A 21,070-nucleotide genomic window follows, 5' to 3' on the forward strand; every position below is an offset into this window, starting at 1 on the left:
ATTAGGCAACCCAACCACCTCTCAATAGAAGATAGGATAGAGGGTTACAAATCTGATCACAAATTTGTATTAATACCTGCTTTAAATTAATAGCTGACTTAATTGGGTAGAAACGCCATTGTACGGACTAAATTCTCCCCTGTGCATTGCATTGTGAATCGTTATGTAAAAAAGTGAAGCAAAGTCTCTATATATTGGTGAGATTACAAGATTGTACCAAGGGTTAAGTAATTATCAGGAATTGTTCTTCTTATATAAAATATTCTTCGAAATGTCGCCTAAATATGGTACCTATTAACCATAAGCATGGTTAATACTGGTTTAGTCTATCCAATTAGTAAAACAAGCCAAAATATGGTAGCTGTTTACCTTAAGCATGGGTAATAGCATGTTAGTCTATCCAATTAGTAGATATCACTAACAGATTATTGCTCTGTCTTACTAGCTATCCTTGTATAACCCACCATACAAGTTGTACTGATGTCGTCATGTCACGTTATATAACACAGCTAGCAATATATATCTGATATGAACTGTAAGAAACTATACAGCTGCTATATAAGACTCTGACACATAAAAAAAACATGTTAAAAAGCCAAAATTAGTATAGAGCCCCCCCCCCCCCCCCGTCAAATACACCCGCTTATAATTCTAAACTAGTTTATGATAACACATCCACTCGAGTTGGTGAAGTTGAAGGTAGACAAGTGAAATGATATGAAATAAGGTTTAACGTCCTACTGTTCTGCACCGACTGGGCTAATGAAGACGGGAATATACGACAAACAGTGTGTTATAAGTGAAATTTTGCCCGGATAGCGGAGCTGACTCTTATTTCGAATTCCAATTGTTAAGGTTTTTTTTAAGGTCCCCGCCAATGTGTCTACGGGTCCCCGGATAGTCGTCCTATCCGAACGCCTACACACGTTGCCCCGTGCCCGTACCACTGACAAGGAGGAAATATGCCGGAAAAAAAACGATGAACTTTCTTGGCCAACGATATGAGACCTCCAGGTTAGCGAGCCGACGTCCTACCCACTGAGCAACCGTGGCTGTCATGGGTTCTTTTACGTGTCCGACAACATTTAACGTCTTACTAATCACCACCGACTGCAATGAGGGGCCTTCTTTTATTTCGAATTCCAGTTGCCATGGATTCTTTTACGTGCCCGACAACGTGAAGACTGCAAAATGTCCCTCATAGTACACTGTATGGCGCATGCCCGTCTTTATCAGCCCAGTCGGAGAAGAAAAGTAGGACGTTAAACCCCATTTCATTTCTTTTCTTTTCTAAATATTGAGCTGGAGATTTTGATCGCGACTTTTTTGGAGTTTTTCCACCGGTAATTCGAGACTATACTATACGCTCAGTCAACCAGTCCCCTCTTACTTTATGACTCATTGGAAAATTAAACGAAACGCGACATTTTGCGTAGGTTTATGAGCCGGATGAGTGGGAGGGGCAGAAATGATGCGCCCGAAAAAAAAATCCTTTGGTTTTGCAACCGAAATCCCATGCTATGTCCACCCGAATTCCAATCAATCAGACGTCGGCATTGACCCGATGCCTGAAATTTCACACCCCGGGAAACAAGGCTCATGCCATGTAAAATGTGGCGCATAAAGCAGAGTGACAACTCTACTATTGCGCTAAACACTGTTTATTACACTGATTTAAAATGTGTAAATGTTAAGAGTGGTACTTGAGCTTTATCTCCGATAGGAATGTTTCTTAAGAGCTGAAAATGTCATATAGATTAAATTGTCGTACATCTCTGGACACTGTATCGGCACATGGTGTACAGGAGCATGGGAATATACACTCTTGTCTCTGTCTCCCCCTCTCTCACCCTCTCTCTCTCTCTCTCTCGCTAACAAACAGACAGTGCTAGATTGACCTGTGGGCTTGACAGGATGAAACCTAGGAGGGTCTCAAGATATGAGGGTCATCGGGCCAAGATATGGGTGAGTGGAGGGTGGTGTGGGGGCTCATCGGGCCATGATTTGGGGGGGGGGGTCATCGGGCCAAGATGAGGTATGGGAGGAGGGGGGGCATCAACTAAACATTCGTCAATATCTTCAATAGTGTTTAATAGTCACTTTGATCTTCCTGTTGTCGTGAGGGTGGGGAGGGGCTTCAACTAAATCTGGCAATGCCAACTGAAAGACAGACAGAGCTAACATGTAATGTGTCTGATTTAATTAAAAAATTTAGTTGCCAGTTTGTTTTTGGTATAATCGTTCGGATGGGACGAAAAAACGAGTCCCATGTACAAATTGGCATGCTCTTTAAAGATCCCTAGATAGTTAGAATTCGATATTAGAATAGGCAGTAGCGCCGCTCTTCGGGCTAAATTTCCCTTATAGCACAGTGCATGACGTATGATCGTTTTCATTTTCACAGTCGAAGCAGTAGGGCGTTAAACTCCATGTCATTTATCATATCGTAAAATACGTTCTAAAAGAAACCCACAAACAGTTGTAATAATACATATCATTCATTTTAAACATATAAATTGAAATAAAATGACGTTTAACGTTCTACTGTTTTAAACATATAAATTGAATTAAAATGGGGTTTAACGTTCTACTGTTTGTCACCAACCGGAATAATACAGATGAAGATGAGGGACTTACTGGTTTGTGAGCCAGCGTCTTACTCTCGAGACACTGTGGCTAAGCCCGAGATTAGTCAAAAGGGGGACGATTATGTAAACGTCCACTTTAATTGAATCAAATGGCGTGGGTTCGATCCCGGCTTATTATATATATAGTGGCTACCATCGTGCTAAAAACCCGTACACGTGCAAGCTAAATGATATATTAAAAACATATCATATGTGGACGGTTAAAAACAACTCATCTAGACTGCCCAGGGTCACATCCGACATCACCCACTTTGAATTTCATATCTTTCTTTAACCGTATATCAATTATATGGTATGGTGCGTCGTTTAGTTATATATATAACATCAGATATTTTGATTTCATTTATTCAAGATGTCATAACATATATTTTACCTGTACCTTTAAATGATATTGTATTAAATTCCTTTATTTTATTTTATTATTATATGTGTAACAATCCACCTATTTATTTAATCAGTGCAAGACAATGATAGATACGGTACATTATAATATTGATATTATTAAATATTTTCATAGAATGCTTCAATAAAACCTATATTACATTAGCAAGTATTATAAAAATAACCAAACAACATTTAGAGAAATATTCATCCCTATTTGTTAAATATAATTATAATGGAGAAATTGAACTCGACTTCTCCTAACCAGCACAGAATTCTATTTGACTTGTACCATTAAAATAAAAGTGAGAAAAGTGATTTGATGAATGATATGTCTCTTTGTTTAAGAAATAACCTTTGGGTATGAAAGTTGATTTTATCACACTAAAATACATTTGTCGTATTTAGGTATGAAAGTTGCCATACTTAAATATATTTGTCATATTTAGAATACACATTGAACAAGCTCAATCCTAAAAATATATCTAAAAATAAATAATTCCTATACCCTATTCCTCTCTCTCTCTCTCTCTCTCTCTCTCTCTGTTGAAGTTGAATGCAGTCTGAATCTAATCAATTAAGTGGAATCTAATCATTAGTCAATATTGCAAGGGAGTTAAATCTTTGTTAATTTTTAGAATATAATAATTTATGTGTATATTATTCTTAAATCAGTCTGAATTTAATCAATCAAGTGGAAGTTCAGTTTACTTTTATTACAAATATTATTCGGGACACTTTATTACCTCGAAACTTTTAGATCTTTCGAACTTCGAGGTCGGGTATTCCCGAACTTAGTTTAAAATTACTTTTTAAAAGTATGTTGATATACTGTCTCAAGAGCTTGGAATCCATTTCTCAACTCTGAATGTAATATAGACAAAACATTCAAAAGCTTTTGCGTAATCTTAATAATTTTTTCAAAACAATTCATTTCACTCTGAATCTCTTCATATTTTACACTTTTGCCGAAGAGCATCTAATTCTTCTATCGTTGAACCTATTAAAGTCAAAATCTCCATACCTGAGAAATCTTTTTGGTTTCTAATTTATTTAGAATCTCATATTATTTCTCACTTGTTAGCACGCGCGCGCTGTATCACACGGTCTGTCATTGAGTCAACTGGTGGGGTTTCGATTCCCCGGTTGTACGTGACAAGGGGTAGGGTCGCCTGTCCAACCTCGTGGGTTTTCTCCGGGTCCTCCGGTTTCCTCTCACAGCTAAAGACCATGTTATGGAAATTATGGAAATAAAATTCAACCATATGTTAGTCCCGAAATGACCTAGTTTGTGTCGAGTGGACGTTAAATCCCATCTCTCTCTCACTTTGATAACTATTCAATGATTATTCCCTCGAACACCTCTTCCGAAGAACTTGTAATTAAATATTATATTGTTAAATATTATATAATAAGGTCAAAACCTTCAAACATCCCTATTTGATTTCTTTAAGGTCGAAATATTTATTGATGAGAATGCTTGAATATTCCAGAACACCCCTAAATATTCCTTCTAACGCCTTATCCGAAGAGCTTCGAAATGAAATGAAATGCTCCGAACTCGACTAATGAAGACGGGCATACGCCATACAGTGTGCTATGGGGGAAATTTATCCCGGATAGCGGCACTACGGCCTACTTTCATATAGAATTCCAACTGTCAAGGGATCTTTTACGTGCACGCCAATGTGTACACGGGGCCTCGTTTTTTCGTCCCATCCGAATGACTATTGGGAGGTAACCGCAAGACCCGGGGGAAAAGTCATGTACAAGAGGGGAATGGAAACCACGCCACTTGACTCAATGACAGACCTTATGATCCAACGCGTATGCGTTAACCATTCGGTCACGCCACCTCCCGCAATATTTGGATTATTAATCTCTCAACTAAACATCCACTTGTCACAAATGAATTTCTGACAAATTTGGTATATATGAAAAATTTAGAAGCCCAAAATGGCAAAAATGTCAGGGTATCACTAACTGGCAACCCGACGGCTTATCCAACGTATTATTGTATGCTAGTTTAACTGAGGGAGGGGTTGTTATTTCTTGATCGAACGGTTTGTATACGGGGAAGTATCTTTAAAATATTTTGTTCGTCGGGCTAGTATCAACTTTGGCCTATCTTGATATAACTGACGTGTTAGTCTTATACCACAAATACAGATCGAAATGGATTTTAATGCTTCGTCAACACAACATGGGTTTTTTTCTGTTGTCAAGGGTAGTATACTAATGAGAACAATTTTGCCCGGACAGCGGCGTTCATCGAATGTATTTTACGTGCACGCCGATGTATGAATTGAAAAGTAGTGTGGTAGTAAGCACCGTGATATTAAGGGTATATCTTTTTTTTTCTACTGAAACTTCATCTCCGCAAACACGTTCAATCTAGAAAAGTCTACAAACTGTTACTTTAGTGAAGTGTGTTGAGAGATCCGGCTCCTACTTGACAAATACGTAAGACGATATGAACATCAATACATAAGATATATAACGTGATTTAACTGACAGGTGATATATATGCAACATAGATAATAATCTTCATTCAAGTTAAACCAACTGTATATATTTATTGTTAAGTCTTATGTCAAGCTGAATAAACTATATGATTTATTGTCATTAACAAATCATTGTGTGGTTAACAGTGTCTAATTAAAAACTATAATTATATTAATTTATTTAAGGTGGCTAACGGTTGCACATACCCTCTAAGTAGCACAATAAACCCTAAAATCAATAACGTAAGGATATCGACCTATGAAATCAAAGACAATCAAACATTCTGTAATTACAATACTCAGTAGGGGAGATTATAATCTATTGTTTAATACTGTGATTATATTCAAGACAATAAATCATATTCTAAACCACAAACAAGCCATAGCACGAAATACCTTCTAGTGCCAACATTTTAATGTATCTAGAATTTTCTACATCTAGTCTACTGCATCCAGATTTTTAAAGCGCGTTAACAATATGTCATTTTGGGATTAACATATCGTGCAATTCATATTCATTTGACAATCGGCCTAAAAATGTTGATTAACTTAAAATCGACCGTTTTATAATGCTGCCATTTTGGATTTCGAAATTTACATATAGCTTTAAATTAAAGGTCTGACTATTTATTTGATTCGTTCAAACCAGTGATGTGTTAAGATAGATATAGAATATGTTAATACAGCCGTCGTAATGCTAGGCTCTACTCGATAAGTCTCGAACCTTCGTCTCGTATGATCTTAATACGAATTCTAGATATCATGTTAGGTATCACTGAAACGCACGTTCATTTCTATTTTCAAATATTTAAATAATTTTCTGGCACATTTATATTTACATACTTTGAAAAAATGAAATGAAATGGTGTTTAAGGTCCTACTGTTCCAGTCCGACCGGGATAATGAAGACGGGCATACAGTGTGCTAAAAGGGAATGTTTGCCCGGGCTGCGGCACTATGGCCTACTCTAATATCGAATTCCAACTGCAAAAGGATCTTTTACGTACACGACAATGTGTACATCCGAATGATTAGACAGTTTTCCTTGTCAGGCCCTGGTCCTGCAACCACTGACAAGGCGAAAGCACGAAGGAAAATCCCGACATACTTTCTCGGCCAGTGCAGGGATCGAACACGCGACATACAGGATAGCGAGCCAGCGTCTCGCCCACTTAGCCACCCTGGCTCCTTACTTTGAAAAAAAGATAAAAAAAAATCTAATCTGTATCTTTTAACAACGGACATGACAATGAATAGGGTCCGTCGGATACACCACTGGCAAATAAGAATGTACGTTTCCAACGTCTTCCAAAGTCCTACTCAATGAGCCAACGTGGCTCCAGAACAGTGTATAGTCGATCGGATAGGTCTAAAAAACGAGAACATTGTGCATGTAAAAGAATCCACCACTATTGGAATTGGTTAAGAGCAGATGGTATCGCCGCCTGTCTGACAAAGCTGCCCCCCCATAGCACACATCGATGGTCTTGGGTGGCCGAATTGTTAGCGCGTGTGCGTTGTATCATAAGGTCAACTAGTGTAGTTTCGATTCCCCGGCTGTTCGTGACAAGGAATAGGATCGCCTGTCCAACCTCGTTGATTTTCTACGGTTCCTCCGGTTTCCTCCGGTTTCCTCCCACTGCTAAAGAGCCCTACGCGCAAGCGAATTATTGATATAAGATTGAACCATGTTAGTCCCGAATAACTTGGTTTGTGTCGAGTGGTCGTTAAACACACTCTCTATCTCTCTCCATCTCTCTCTCTCTCCCTCTCTCTCTATCTCTCTCCATCTCTCTCCATCTCTCTCTCTCCCTCTCTCTCTCTCCCTCTCTCTATCTCTCTCTCTCTCTCCATCTCTCTCTCTCTCTATCTCCCCCTCTCTCTATCTCTCTCTCTATCTCCCCTCTCTCTATCTCTCCATCTCTCTCTCCCTCACTCCATCTCTCTCTCTCTATCTCCCCCCTCTCTCTATCTCTCCATCTCTCTCTCTATCTCTCTCTCTCCATCTCTCTCTCTCTCTCTCATCCCTCTAATGTATCAAAGCAAACGCCAAGGTTCTGCGATCTAAACTGTAAAACTATGAGAATATACGACTTTTTTTCAAGTTTGTAGTTTTTGGGGACATTTTCGCGCGTTGTTTTCACGTTTGCCGGCGACCTTGTGCATTTTCTGGTCGCCGTACGGTCGCAGCAGCGCAGTAAGGACGCCACCCCGGTCTGACGGGGGCATAAGTAAACCGGTGCCGCATCGCAATTGTATAGGCGTAGGTACATATCACTTACTGTCATACAGCCGAGGCTTGATGTTCGCCCATTCGGACATGGTGACTTTGAGATGAAATTGCTTGTATACGCCTGTCAATAAAACTATTTAATGTATGCCGTAAATTAGCCAACTCCACTGTCTTTAATCTAATATGGTCTGCGGCAGTGGTTCTCAATCTTTTTGTGCCAACGGCACACCTTGAAACACATGAAAAAACAGCGACACACCCGACTTAATATATATGAAAAATATTTGATTTTTTTGCAAAATAAAAAAAATGGCAAATCATAGACGGCATACAACTGTAGCCACAGACTAGTCATAGACACATAGTATGGCTCAAACTAAACGGCACACATAGGAAGATCTCACGGCACACCTGTGTGCCGCGGCACACTGGTTGGGAATCACTAGTCTACGGTAACGTAGCTTCAAAAGTTATCGAGATATGTTGGTTTCATTAAAAATGGTGCGAACTAGCCCCGCTCTCCCCTATAGAATGAATATAAACAAGGGAATGTACGGATTATTTCTATTTTTCTCGTGTTTTCTTATCTAATGACATTCATAATTACTGTATTGAATTGTCAGATATACTCTTACAGTCCCATATAACAACTTTTGGTCTTCGAAGGAATTATTATAGTGAGCAGAAATTCGCTCATGTATCTGTTATCAGTCGGCACTTCAGCCAGTTATATAGAGGTATGTCCCGTGTTTTCCTTTGGCGTTCGTCACTTCCGATTCGCGAATCCTGTATTACTCAGCTATCGTAGCAGTGATCTCTGTTAAAATTATATTTGGAATGTGTTTAACCAGTTCTATCACATATGTGATAATGACTGGCACCACTATTCTCCTTTAATAATGATGTCATAGGCCTGAAATGTTATATATCATATATAAACCATTAATTAGACATTTATTAACAAAACAAGACCATAATCGACTCTCGATGGCACCGGATACTCGAGATTTTAACTAGATTAAAACGGTTCCCCATTTAAAAATTTAATTTGATGCTAGTGGGCAAGGATTAGGCGCTGTGCTTTATCAGGAACAGGACGATAAGCAACGAGTCATCTGTTATGCCAGTAGAGGACTATCTAAAGCCGAGAGGAACTATCCTGCGCATAAACTGGAGTTTTTGGCTTTAAAGTGGGCTGTCACAGAAAAATTCCATCAGTATCTTTACAGCAACAGCTTTACTGTGTTTACAGATAACAACCCCTTAACTTACATTCTTACCACAGCTAAGTTAGATGCCACAGGCCATCGCTGGTTAGCAGCACTTACCAACTACAATTTTTCCATCAAATACAGACCTGGCAAGAAAAGTGGAGATGTCGATGCCCTAAGTAGATTAGGAGATACCAACAGCGCGGAAAAAGATAGATTTATTGAGGTGAACGAAGAGATTATAGGAGCATTGAAAGATATCGAAACTGCCAGTGGGTACATTCATTCCATCAGTATGTCCCAACAAGTGATTCCGGATGCCATCAAGAATTCTTCGCCAATGGTTGACACCAAGACTTGGAGACAAAAGCAGCTTGAAGATCCTTTGCTAAAGTTTGTTTTAAATGACACAGAGAAGAATATAAGACCAAGCCGAAAGCCTACATGTCCTGAAGAAGCAGGTCTGCAGAGGGAATATGGACACTTCGTCCTTAGATCCGGAACTCTTTTTCGACGGACGGTATACAAAGATCAAGAGAGGCTGCAGCTTGTTCTTCCCAGAGCATACAGAGGTGAAGCACTCCAAGGAGTACACGATCATCTTGGACATCAAGGAAGAGATCGTACTGTTAGTTTGGCGAAAGACAGATTTTATTGGCCTAGAATGACAACCGACATTGAAGAATACATCCAACAGTGTCCAAGATGTCTTAGGAGAAAGGCAACAGCAACAACATGTCCTCTAGTGAACATCACATCCAGTCAACCATTAGAGTTAGTGTGCATGGACTATGTGTGTATTGAAGAGTCCAAAGGAGGATACGACAACATCTTAGTAGTTACAGATCATTTTACCAGATATGTTCAAGCCTTTCCTGTACGTAACACCACAGCAAAAACAACAGCGAAAGCGTTTTTTGATGGTTTTATTGTTCACTATGGCATTCCCCAAAGAATTCACAGTGATCAAGGTCAACAATTCGAAGGAAAGATCATCAAAGAATTGTGTCAACTAACAGGTATGGATAAATCAAGAACCACACCCTATCATCCCCAAGGCAATGGACAGTGTGAAAGATTCAACAGAACACTACTCAATATGCTAGGAACGATGCAACCAGAACAAAAGAGAGATTGGAAGACCTATGTCGCACCACTTGTACATGCGTACAACTCCACTAGGCATTCAGCTACCGGATACTCTCCTTTTGAACTGATGTTTGGCCGTAAACCAACCCTAGCGATTGATGTCATACTTGGACTTGTCAATAATGACGATGAGGGTAAATCCTATAACACCTATGTGGATGACTTGAAAGATAAGCTTGAATATGCATACAAGACAGCTTCTGCAGAAGTTAACAAAGGCCAGGAAACTCAACAGCGGCAGTATAACAACAGAGCCAGAAACATCAAGATAGAACCTGGTGATCGTGTGTTGGTACGACGATTAGCGTTCAAAGAGGGAAGGCACAAGATTTCGGATAAATGGGAAGACATCGCCTACAAAGTGCTGAGCCAACCGAATCTGGATATTCCTGTTTACAAGGTTAAAAGTGAAGATGGTGGAAAGCGTGTACGTACTCTCCACAGGAACCATCTTTTACCAATTAGCGCCATACCAGAATGCATATCTCCAACAGCATCATTGAAACATCCAGTAGCTAAACCAAGGAAGACCAGAGGTAATGTTTCAATTAAAACCAACAATGAAGACGATAAAGGGAACAGTGACAGTGAAGAAGATGAAGAACCTGTGTATCTTGTGGTTGAGACAGACTTCCTGCCTCAGGCTAGCTCCACAGCTGATGACACAGAAAGGGAAGATGTTATCGTTCCGGAGCTTGAAGAAGTCCTTCAAGATGGTGTAGAAGAGGGCCAAGTGACACCAGTTTCCGGTGATGATCCATCAGTTGAAGAACCACTGCCACCGTTAGTTATACCATCTGTTCCTGAATCACGTAGGTCTACGAGACAACGAAAACCACCAAGTTGGCAGGCTGAATATGTGCTGGCGCATCAACAGCAGCTTGTTCCAGATTTTCAAAGACGTGCGGAGCTGGCAAGATCGTTACTTCCAGCTGACTTCATGTCTTTGCCACCAGACAGACTACGTATAGTTTTGGAGATGTTACCAACACTGTGCCAGAGAATTTTTCCAGAAATATTTCCGAAATAGTTATAAGTTTTATTTTGATTAATGTTGAGGACAACATTTTTAGTTAGCAGGGGAGTATGTGACAGAGTGATATTTTTAATATATATAGTTGGTTTTTAGTCATTTTAATCTGCACTTAATATAAACTAATAGTGGTTGTACTATCCCTTTAAACCTATTCTATACTATCCACTCTGTACCTGGTCTGTAGTGAGTTCCACTCACCATATCTTCAACTTTAACCTTTCCTATTTGTCTAGTGAGTTGTTGTATGAAAGTTTCCTTGGAGACATTCGTCCTATAGTTTTTATATGCAAAGGAAGACACTTTTCCTCTCCTTAGTTATATAAAGGTTGTTAACTGGTATTGCGTATTTATTAGTATACAAGTGTTGCTAGATGTAAATATTGAAGCTTCTTCAATAGTGGTTTGACAGTTTATTTATCAGGTATGTTTATAATTATATCTATGGAATTAGTCTTTGTTTTAAAGTGGCAGCCATGTTGAATTTCTTTAAAGTATAAGTTGATAGTTTGAAATGGGGAAAGATTACATCATTATATAGTTAAAACATTATTTAAAGTATTTCACTTTAGATATACACTTACAGTCATTTACATCACATTTATATTTCATTTACAGTGTTCCAACGTTTAAAGGTATTTCACCTTTATACCAATTGGTAGTAATTATAAAACCCCTCTTTAGGGTAAGCAATATTAGTTTTATTCTCAAGATCTAATTATTAGTATTAATTAGTATTATTATTATTTACGCTGCGATAATAAGTATATTTCATACTTTTACGAGTATATCTGTATTTCATAGTTTAAGTCACTTAAGAGAAGAGTTACATGACTTTGTATATTATACATATGATTTTATATTATCGTTATTATTACTTTTAAACCATGCTTTAATACTGTTTTTTTTATGCATTGTATTTATTATATTACTTGTATATTTGCAGGGTTTCTTTTTATAGCTAATAAAGAATTTTCAAGGAATGAACCCTTGTGTGTGGTCATTTTAGCCCCGGCATTTGACCCCTTTCAACAATATCACTATATATCAGTGCCCTGGTTAACACTGCATACATCTTGTCAAAACTACAAACAATGATAACTTGGCTGAGAATGAAGTAAATCAAGGGGTTTCCACGTGTTGCTCCATCTGTCTAAGATACGAGAATTAACATTGTCAATGGGGAAATCTTTAGTGGTCTGTGACCAAATAAATAAAACTGTGCTAACAAAATGAAACTAGATTTGCCATGGCTAGATCTTATTCTTAAGGTCAACTCAATTCTCGTCGATGTCGCTGAGATGTAATAAGTAGAGCGTGTGATTGTTGGTTAGGGTTAGATTAAGTATTAGGGCTAGGTCCAGGGTAAGGGTTAGGGTTGAGATTAGCGTTAACCCTGTTTACATCTCGTGACCTTTTGCCAAACTTGAAGTTGTCCTTATTAATTAGATTTAACCCTTTGTGCCTATCTTCCTATAAATTTTACTCGAAACGAAATATAATTTTATATACTTAATGTTGCAGTGTTTTCGGCAATATGTCCTTCCGGCACATTTAACCAAATGTGAATATTTTTGGGCATGGTAGGCCAACATTAGATAACTACAATGACTTAATATTGAAAATAACTGAAAAATAGATAAATTTCGTTTCGTGTGAAATTCTGTGTTTCAAATTTGAATTTGCTAGAGTTCAAAAGGTCAATTTCTGTTTATCAGTTTGCAGTAGAGTTTTTGGAAATTTCGTTAATAAAAAATCAACAGTAAAAAAATATTTTGAGAAAAAAAAAATAAATATGATATGTAAGTTTAACGTGTTACTAGTGCAGGTAACTGAAAATTACGAATTTTGCCGTCAGCTGAAAGAAGCAAAGCAGTTGTCAACATTTGGCTGCGTCGAGTTGTTTTGTTTAGATTTTGAGCGGATACTAAATCACCGGAATTCACTTTGCAAATATCAAAATTTGACCCCAAGGCCTACCTCTGTACATATATTTTGCATTAATATTAATAATAAATAACTTAAAAACACCGATGATCACCGGAATTTACTTTTAAAAACATATAAACACCGGAATTCACTTTCAAAATATCAGAATTCGCCCGCAATCCCTTCCCTGTTTACATATATTTTGCATAATTAATATTAATAATGAATTTCCTTAAATACACCAAAAATGACTACTACATACGCCTTTTAGATTTAATTTGGCTCTTTGTAAATTTCACATAATTGTTCATTTCGGGACTAACACTTGGTTCAATTATATTTCAATAATTCACATGCGCGTATGGATTTTTTGGAGAGGGGGCAGAGGAATCGGCTTACACTACATGAAGATCTGACCAGTTGTACTGGGAGGTCATGTCAGGTTTCATACAAACGGCTTTTGACCCTATGAAAGACATTGATTAATCAATCAGCTTTAACCTTTCTAGGGGTTTACCCACAGTTCCGTGAAGATCACGCCAAGAACTCGCCGTAACAGACCGTTTCATTAGCTTATTTCTCACATCAACTAGAACGCCTGTTACATAACAACTCTTCCAGTGTAGTAAAGAAAAGAAAACAAAATTTTGTACTATTAAAAAACATGAAACGAAATATGATTTATAAAGAACCGTTAATACCTTCAATGTGCCTAAATATTTCATGTAGCATATAGTCGATCATGACTCGAACTGGCTTTATATAACTTTTGGGAAATATTCCCCCTTATTCTTAGTTTGTTTTTTAAACGCCTACATTGAAATGTGGTCATATATTCAATTGTGTCACCCCGTCCGTCCGCCCATTCGTCGGTCCGGCGTCCACAATTGCTTATGGACGCTCTAGAGGCCAAAGTAAATATCCGATTGACATTAAATTTATACACATTGTTTAAGGTCATGAGACAAAGAAGCCTATTGATTTTCAGCAATTTCTGATAATTATTGCCAGAGTTATGGCCCTTGATCACTTCAAAATATCTTGTAGATGCTCTAGAAGCTAAAGATGATATCGGATTGACTTCAAATTTACGCGCATTATTTGAGGTCATGAGACGAAGAATCCTATTGATTTTCAACATTTCTGATAATTACTGCCAAAGTTATGACCCTTGATCACTTTGAAAAATCTTGTGACTTTCTAGAGGCTAAAGTTATCATCGGATTGGCTTCAGTTTAAGGTCTTGAGATGAACAAGTATATTGATTTTCAATGAATTTTGATAACTTGAACAGCTAAATCCATGATATTAAATGTTTCGTATACTAAACGTTAGCATGGGGCAGAACTTCATTCAAACCAAACAAATTTTAATGATTTTCTAATAATTAATTGATGAGTTGTTACTCTTAATCGGATATTAGTGTATTATAATTGTTTCATTACTAAAAAAAGTAAAAATATGTGACTGCCCGGATGATTTAGCTGCTGTGGGCGTATCTTTCCTTGCCTGGTAACCTATCTTTTTCATTTTGAGTAAATCTGTTGTCTGCATCACTACAGTCCAGGGACTGTACAGGGGAGCTGGATGGCCGAACAGTTAACGTGTGCGTGTTGTATCATAAGGTCTGTCATTGAGTCAACTGGCGTGGTTTCGAGTCCCCAGTTGTACGTGACAAGGAGTAGGGTCGCTCGCCAACCTCGTGGGTTTTCTCCGGGTCCTCAGATTTCCTCCCACTACTAAAGACCCCTACGCGCAAGCGAATTATTGACATAAAATTAAACCATATATGTTTGTCCCGAAATTACCTAGTTTGTGTCGAGTGGATGTTAAACCTCATTTCTCTCTCTCTCTGTCTCTCTCTCATTTATATTATGAGATAAAAAAGTTCATTGTTGGTGGCACAGAGATAAACTGTTCTAATGATTACCATGGGAACTGCCAGATCCAAGTTATAAACCATAAAACTACACTGTTTTTTAATTTTAAATGTAAATATGTTTAGATGATTTATATAGAGGGGGTGGGTGGAGCTGCAATTTTAAGGCCCTTCTGACTTGGGGAAAGCCCCACATTAATGGTTAGATTTTCGAAAAATACATTTTCCATGCATGGAACAATATTTCTGGTAAGTTGCAGCCATTTAACTGATGACCATATAAAAAGTCCCATTTTTAGGGCGTGGCCAGGTGGGCTTTAGGACCATCTGACTTGAGGAAAGCCCCAACATTTTTGGTTAGATTTTTGAAAAATATGTTTTCCAAGTATGGATCTTTGTTTCCAGTAAGTTTCAGCCATGTAACTTGTGACCATATAAAAAGCCCCATTTTTAGGGTGTGGTCGGACATACTTTAGAGCGATCTGACTTGGGGAAAGCCCCCAAATTTTTGGTTAGATTTTTGAAAATTGTATTTACCAAGTGTGGATCTTTGTTTCTGGTAAGTTTCAGCCATGTAACTGATGACCATATTATTAGCCCCACGAGGCGATATTGGGTGTGGTCTGACTTGGGGAAAGCCCCGGAAATTTTGGTTAGATTTGTGAAATATTTACTCCGACTATGGATACCATTGTCCCTACAAAGTTTCAGCCATGTAACTTATGACTTAATTTTAGGCCTACTTTAAGGTGCTGCTGCGGCTATACGCCCCGCCAGTGCCCGATCTGACCAACTGATTTTTACTCGTACGGACACCTGCTACGAATTTGGGTGTTCAAACCTTTTGTAACTGATGACCATATTATTTTGTCATTAGCTCCTGGACTATAAGGCACCTGTCACTGACAATATCAGGCACCGATTCAGGCTTTGTCAGACACTAAACCTCTGATGCCTGTCATTTTGTCTGGCACTGATTTGTCTTTTTTATTGATATTATTAATACATGTCCGGCGCTAAGTTGAAAATGTCAGGTACATGTACTCTTTCATTAGTGCCTGACATTTTGTCAGGTACACGTAAAACCGTTATTTCCAGGCAGGCCTGTGTACATTTGTTGTAAATTGTGATTTCTGTGTCTTGTGTGTGGTGCAGTAGCAGATATTGGACAAGACCAGTCGATTTACACTGGCCGAGAAAGTTCACATGGATTTTCCACAGGGTTTCCCCTAGTCACTGGTGCAGAATGGGGACGGGGGGAGCCTATAAAAGAACACTTGTCAGTTTGATTCCAAATCAGAGTAGGCCGCTGTCCGGACATAATTTCCTGCATAGCACACCGTATGACATATGCCCATTTTAATTAGCCCAGTCGGAACAGAACAGTAGGACATTAATCTTGATTTCGTTTCGAACGTTTAGAAATATTTTTTCTCTATTTCAGATAAAACAAATTGAACAAGTTTGATCAGGAAAAACAATGAAATGAAATGGGGTTTAACGTGCTACTGTTTTGCTCCTTAACTGAGCTAATGAAGACGGCATACGTCATACAGTGTGATATGAGGGAAATTGTGCCCAGACAGCGGCGCTACAGCCTACTCTTATATCGAATTCCAACTGCCAGGGGATCTTTTACGTGCACGCCAATTTGTACACGGCACCTCGGTTTTTCGTCCCATCCGAACGACTAGACAGCTGTCCTTGTCAGCACTCCCCCCCCTCCCCCCGTCCTGCGCCACTGACAAGGGGAAACCACACCGGAAAATCTGGATGAATGTTCTCGGCCAATGCAGGGGTGGTGAAGTTGAAGGTAGACAAGTGAAATGATATGAAATAAGGTTTAACGTCCTACTGTTCTGCACCGACTGGGATAATGAAGATGGGGATATACGACAAACAGTGTGTTATAAGTGAAATTTTGCCCGTACAGCGGAGTTGACACTTATTTCGAATTCCAATTGTCAAGGTTTCTTTAAGGTCCCCGCCAATGTGTACACGGGTCCTCGGATAGTCGTCCAATCAGAACGACTATACGTTGCCACTTGTCTGTACCACTGACAAGGAGGAAATACGTCGGAAAAAAACGATGAACTTTCTCGGTCAACAATAATGAGACCTCCAGGTAACCAAGACAACGTCCTACCAACTGAACAACCGTGGTGTCCTTTTGAAACTTGACAAAGTGAAATGAAATGAAATTTAACGTCTTACTTATCACCACCGACTGCAATGAGGGGCCTACTTTTATTTCGAATTCCAGTTGCCATGGATTCTTTTACGTGCCCGACAACGTGAAGACTGCAAAATGTCCCTCATAGTACACTGTATGGCGCATGCCCGTCTTTATCAGCCCAGTCGGAGAAGAAAAGTAGGACGTTAAACCCCATTTCATTTCATTTCTTTTCTAAATATTGAGCTGGAGATTTTGATCGCGACTTTTTTTGAGTTTTTCCACCGGTAAATTGAGACTATACTATACCCTCAGTCAACCAGTCCCCTCTTACTTTATGACTCATTCCAAAATAAAACGAAACGCGACATTTTGTGTAGGTTTATGAGCCGGATGAGTGGGAGGGGCAGAAATGATGAACCCGAAAAAAAAAAATCCTTTGGTTTTGCAACCGAAATCCCATGTTATTTCCACCCGAATTCCAATCAACCAATCAATCAGACGTTGGCATTGACCTGACACCAGAAATTTCACATCCCGGGAAACAAAGCTCATGCCCAATAAAATGTGGCGCATAAAGCAGAGTGACAAGTCTACAATGGCTTTAAACACTGTGTATTTTACTGATTTAAGATTTGTACCCATAGATCAATTTTAAATAATTTGGATTCCCGAAAACTTGATAATAAACAAAATGGTGGATATCTGAAAGTGTCACACACAATCCACTTAAAAGACAGATCCTATTTCGTTTCATTTTTTATAGTTCAAAATTTTGTTTTACTTGTCTTTACTACACTAGGATCTGGAAGAGTTGTTATATTTTTTTATTTTAAATGTTAAGTGTGGTACTTGAGCTTTATCTCCGAAAGGAATGTTTCTTAAGAGCTGAAAATGTCATATAAATTAAATTGTGGTAAATCTCTCGACATTGCATCAACACATCAACACATAGTGTACAGGAGCATGGGAATATACTCTCTCTCTCTCTCTCTCTCTCTCTCTGGTTAACAAACAGACAGTGCTAGATTCACATGTGGGCTTGGCAGGCTGAAACCTACGAGGGTCTCAAGATATGAGGGTCATCGGCTCGATATGGGTGAGTGGAGGGTGGGAAGGCTCATCGGGCCATGATAGGGGTCGGGGGTCATCGGGCCAAGAGGTTGGACGGGGGGCGGGGCATCGGGCCATGGTGTATAATATTTTAACTCTAGTCTTAAACATTCGACACTATCCTCAATAGTGTTTAACAGACACTTTGATCTTCCTGTTGTCGTGAGGGTGGGGGTGGGGAGGGGGGCTTCATCTAAACCTGGCAATGCCAACAGAAAGACAGACAGAGCTAACATGTAATGTGTCTGATTTAATTCAAAAATTTAGTTGCCAGTTTGTTTTGGATTTTTTGGGGGGGAAAACTAGAAACGGAAGATTCGTATGAAAACCGGGGAGCCACAGTGGCTAAGTGAGAAAGACGCTGGCTCGCATGGATGTAGCGGGTTTGATCCCGGTGTTGTCCAATGTCCCGTGAACTCATTGGCGTGCACGTAAAAGACCCTTGGCAGTTGGAATTCGATCGATACTAGAGTAGGCCGTAGCACCAAATGGCGTATGCCCGTCGTCATTAGTCCAGTTGTAGCAGAACAGTAGGACGCGTCCGGATAAGCGGTTTTGACGTTCACGTCCAAACGACTCAATATCGCGAGACACGGTACATACATTGCATACAAACACAGACTTTTATTTCGGAGACTTTGTTAAAATCGGGATGGTCTCTTTAAACCCGATTTCATTTCCGGATGAAACCCAAAAGATTGAACAGGTAAACCTTTGTCAGGTACAAATGTGATATCGAACCCTGTATGGGTGGTAAATTTATGATATAGTTAGTTCACTTTCCTTCAAATGCAAAAATTAAATAGAACAGTTAGCTCCCTTCTTTTCGGCAGTAATCGATTTAATGGCGACGGGCATAAGCCATGATTGAATTTTTGCACGGACTCTTCATCATGTCCAAATTTCAAGAATTTGCGAACGACTGGACGTTTTTATGAGAACTTGGACCAGTAACTGGGGTGGCGCTCTTCGAAGAACCCTAAGGCCCAGTTTTATACTACTGGGGGATACTTGGCACCCATCCATTCTAGTCACGGCTAGTTGCATATTGGGATCCCGAATATAAAGTTGAGTAACGAATAACGAGGTAGCTTCATGGATATGGTGATTCAGTTCCTTGTCCATAGGAAGCTTATTTTTTTTATCAGACTCTCGGTAAACACGAGGCTTTCCATTGATAAATATTAGATAGAGCTCTTAACAAATCACGGACATCAACGTATAGACGTTCGGATGGGACGAAAAAAACGAGTCCCATGTACAAATTGGCATGCTCTTTAAAGATCCCTTGGCAGTTGGAATTCGATATTAGAATAGGCCGTAGCGCTGCTGTCCAGGTTACATTTCCCTCATAGCACTCTGCATGGCGTATGGCCGTTTTCATTTGCTCAGTCGAAGCAGTAGGGCGTTAAACCCCATTTCATTTATCATATCGTAAGATACGTTCCTCCCACAGCTAAAGACCCCTTTATGGAGATTATGGAAATAAAATTGAATCATATGTTAGTCCCGAAATGACCAAGTTTGTTTCGAGTGGACATAAATCCGAACTTGACTAATGAAGACGGGCATGCGCCATACAGTGTGATATGAGGAAAATATTGCCCAGACAGCGGCACTACGGTCTTTTTTCATATAGAATTCCAACTGTCAAGGGATCTTTTACGTGCACGCCAATGACTAGACAGCTGTGCTTGTCAGGCCCTCTGTCCTGCATCACTCTCAAAGGAGAACCACACCGGACAATCTGGATGAACTTTCTCTACCAATGCAGGGATCGAAAACCGACCTCCAGACTAGCGAGCCAGCGTCTTACCCACCTAGCCACCGTGATCCCCTTCGAAGAGCTTCGAAGTCATTCATCTATTTCAATCAAATATAGAACAAATCTACTTTGTTTAAGAAATAACTTTAGATTTGAAATAAGCCTAAAAGATAATTGTCATACTTAGAAATCACAATAAACAAACTCAATCCTAAATATAACATCTAAAGTTACTAAATTAGATACCCTTAATGATGATATAATTGACAACTTAAATCGTTTATGAAAATATCTCTCTAGAATAGCAGACGAATTGCCGTCTGCCAGCATTCGACCCATCTTTTAACCCCCAACATAAACACCAGTGATACAAGTCCCTATTATCCAGCACTATCTAAACTATACAAATCATTTTAGTCTTGCTCATCAAGTCATCTCAAAAAATTAACATTGAAATTGGCTATTGTAAACCTTTTCACAAGATATTCTTTTAACCCCTAACATAAACACCCAATGTTTGTCAGTGATACAAGCCCCTACTATGCAGCTCTTTCTAAACTATACAAATCATATTAGTCGTGCTCATCCAGTCATCTCAAAAAATTACCATGGAAATTGGTTATTGTAAACCTTTTCACAAGATATTCTCAGCCACCTCTGAATTATAAAGTCATCAAATATTGCAATAATTGAAACATGGAAATTTATAATTAGTATTTAAAACCAGGTTTTCTCATTGACACTAAATGTACTTAAAATCTGTATCGCTCTATTGTATATAGGTGTGCAAAATACAGGCAATGATTTTATTTATATATATCATATTTTACTTTTTACTCTTTTATACATACTCAACTCTTACACTATACACATTATAAATAATTTTACTGTTCACTCTTTTATATCTACTCAACTATTAGACTATACATATTATAAATAATCAAAAATATTTGTTTTAATTATTGTATATTATTGTATTTTACTTTGCCTGTGTGTCATATATACATGTAGTAACAGGGAATACTTTGCCCGTGTGTGTCTTATATAGTAAC

The 21,070-nt window shown here is 38.8% G+C and overlaps 1 long non-coding RNA gene across 2 annotated transcripts in view; it reads right to left on the reverse strand.

Moving 5' to 3' along the window:
• LOC130012195 (uncharacterized) overlaps nucleotides 1-21,070 on the reverse strand; it is a 148,180-nt gene that overhangs the window by 23,893 nt on the left and 103,217 nt on the right. The gene's annotated exons all lie outside the window — the stretch shown is intronic.

Source organism: Patella vulgata, chromosome 3 (genome assembly GCF_932274485.2).
Source record: "Patella vulgata chromosome 3, xgPatVulg1.2, whole genome shotgun sequence".
In the NCBI taxonomy this organism is placed as follows: domain Eukaryota; kingdom Metazoa; phylum Mollusca; class Gastropoda; family Patellidae; genus Patella; species Patella vulgata.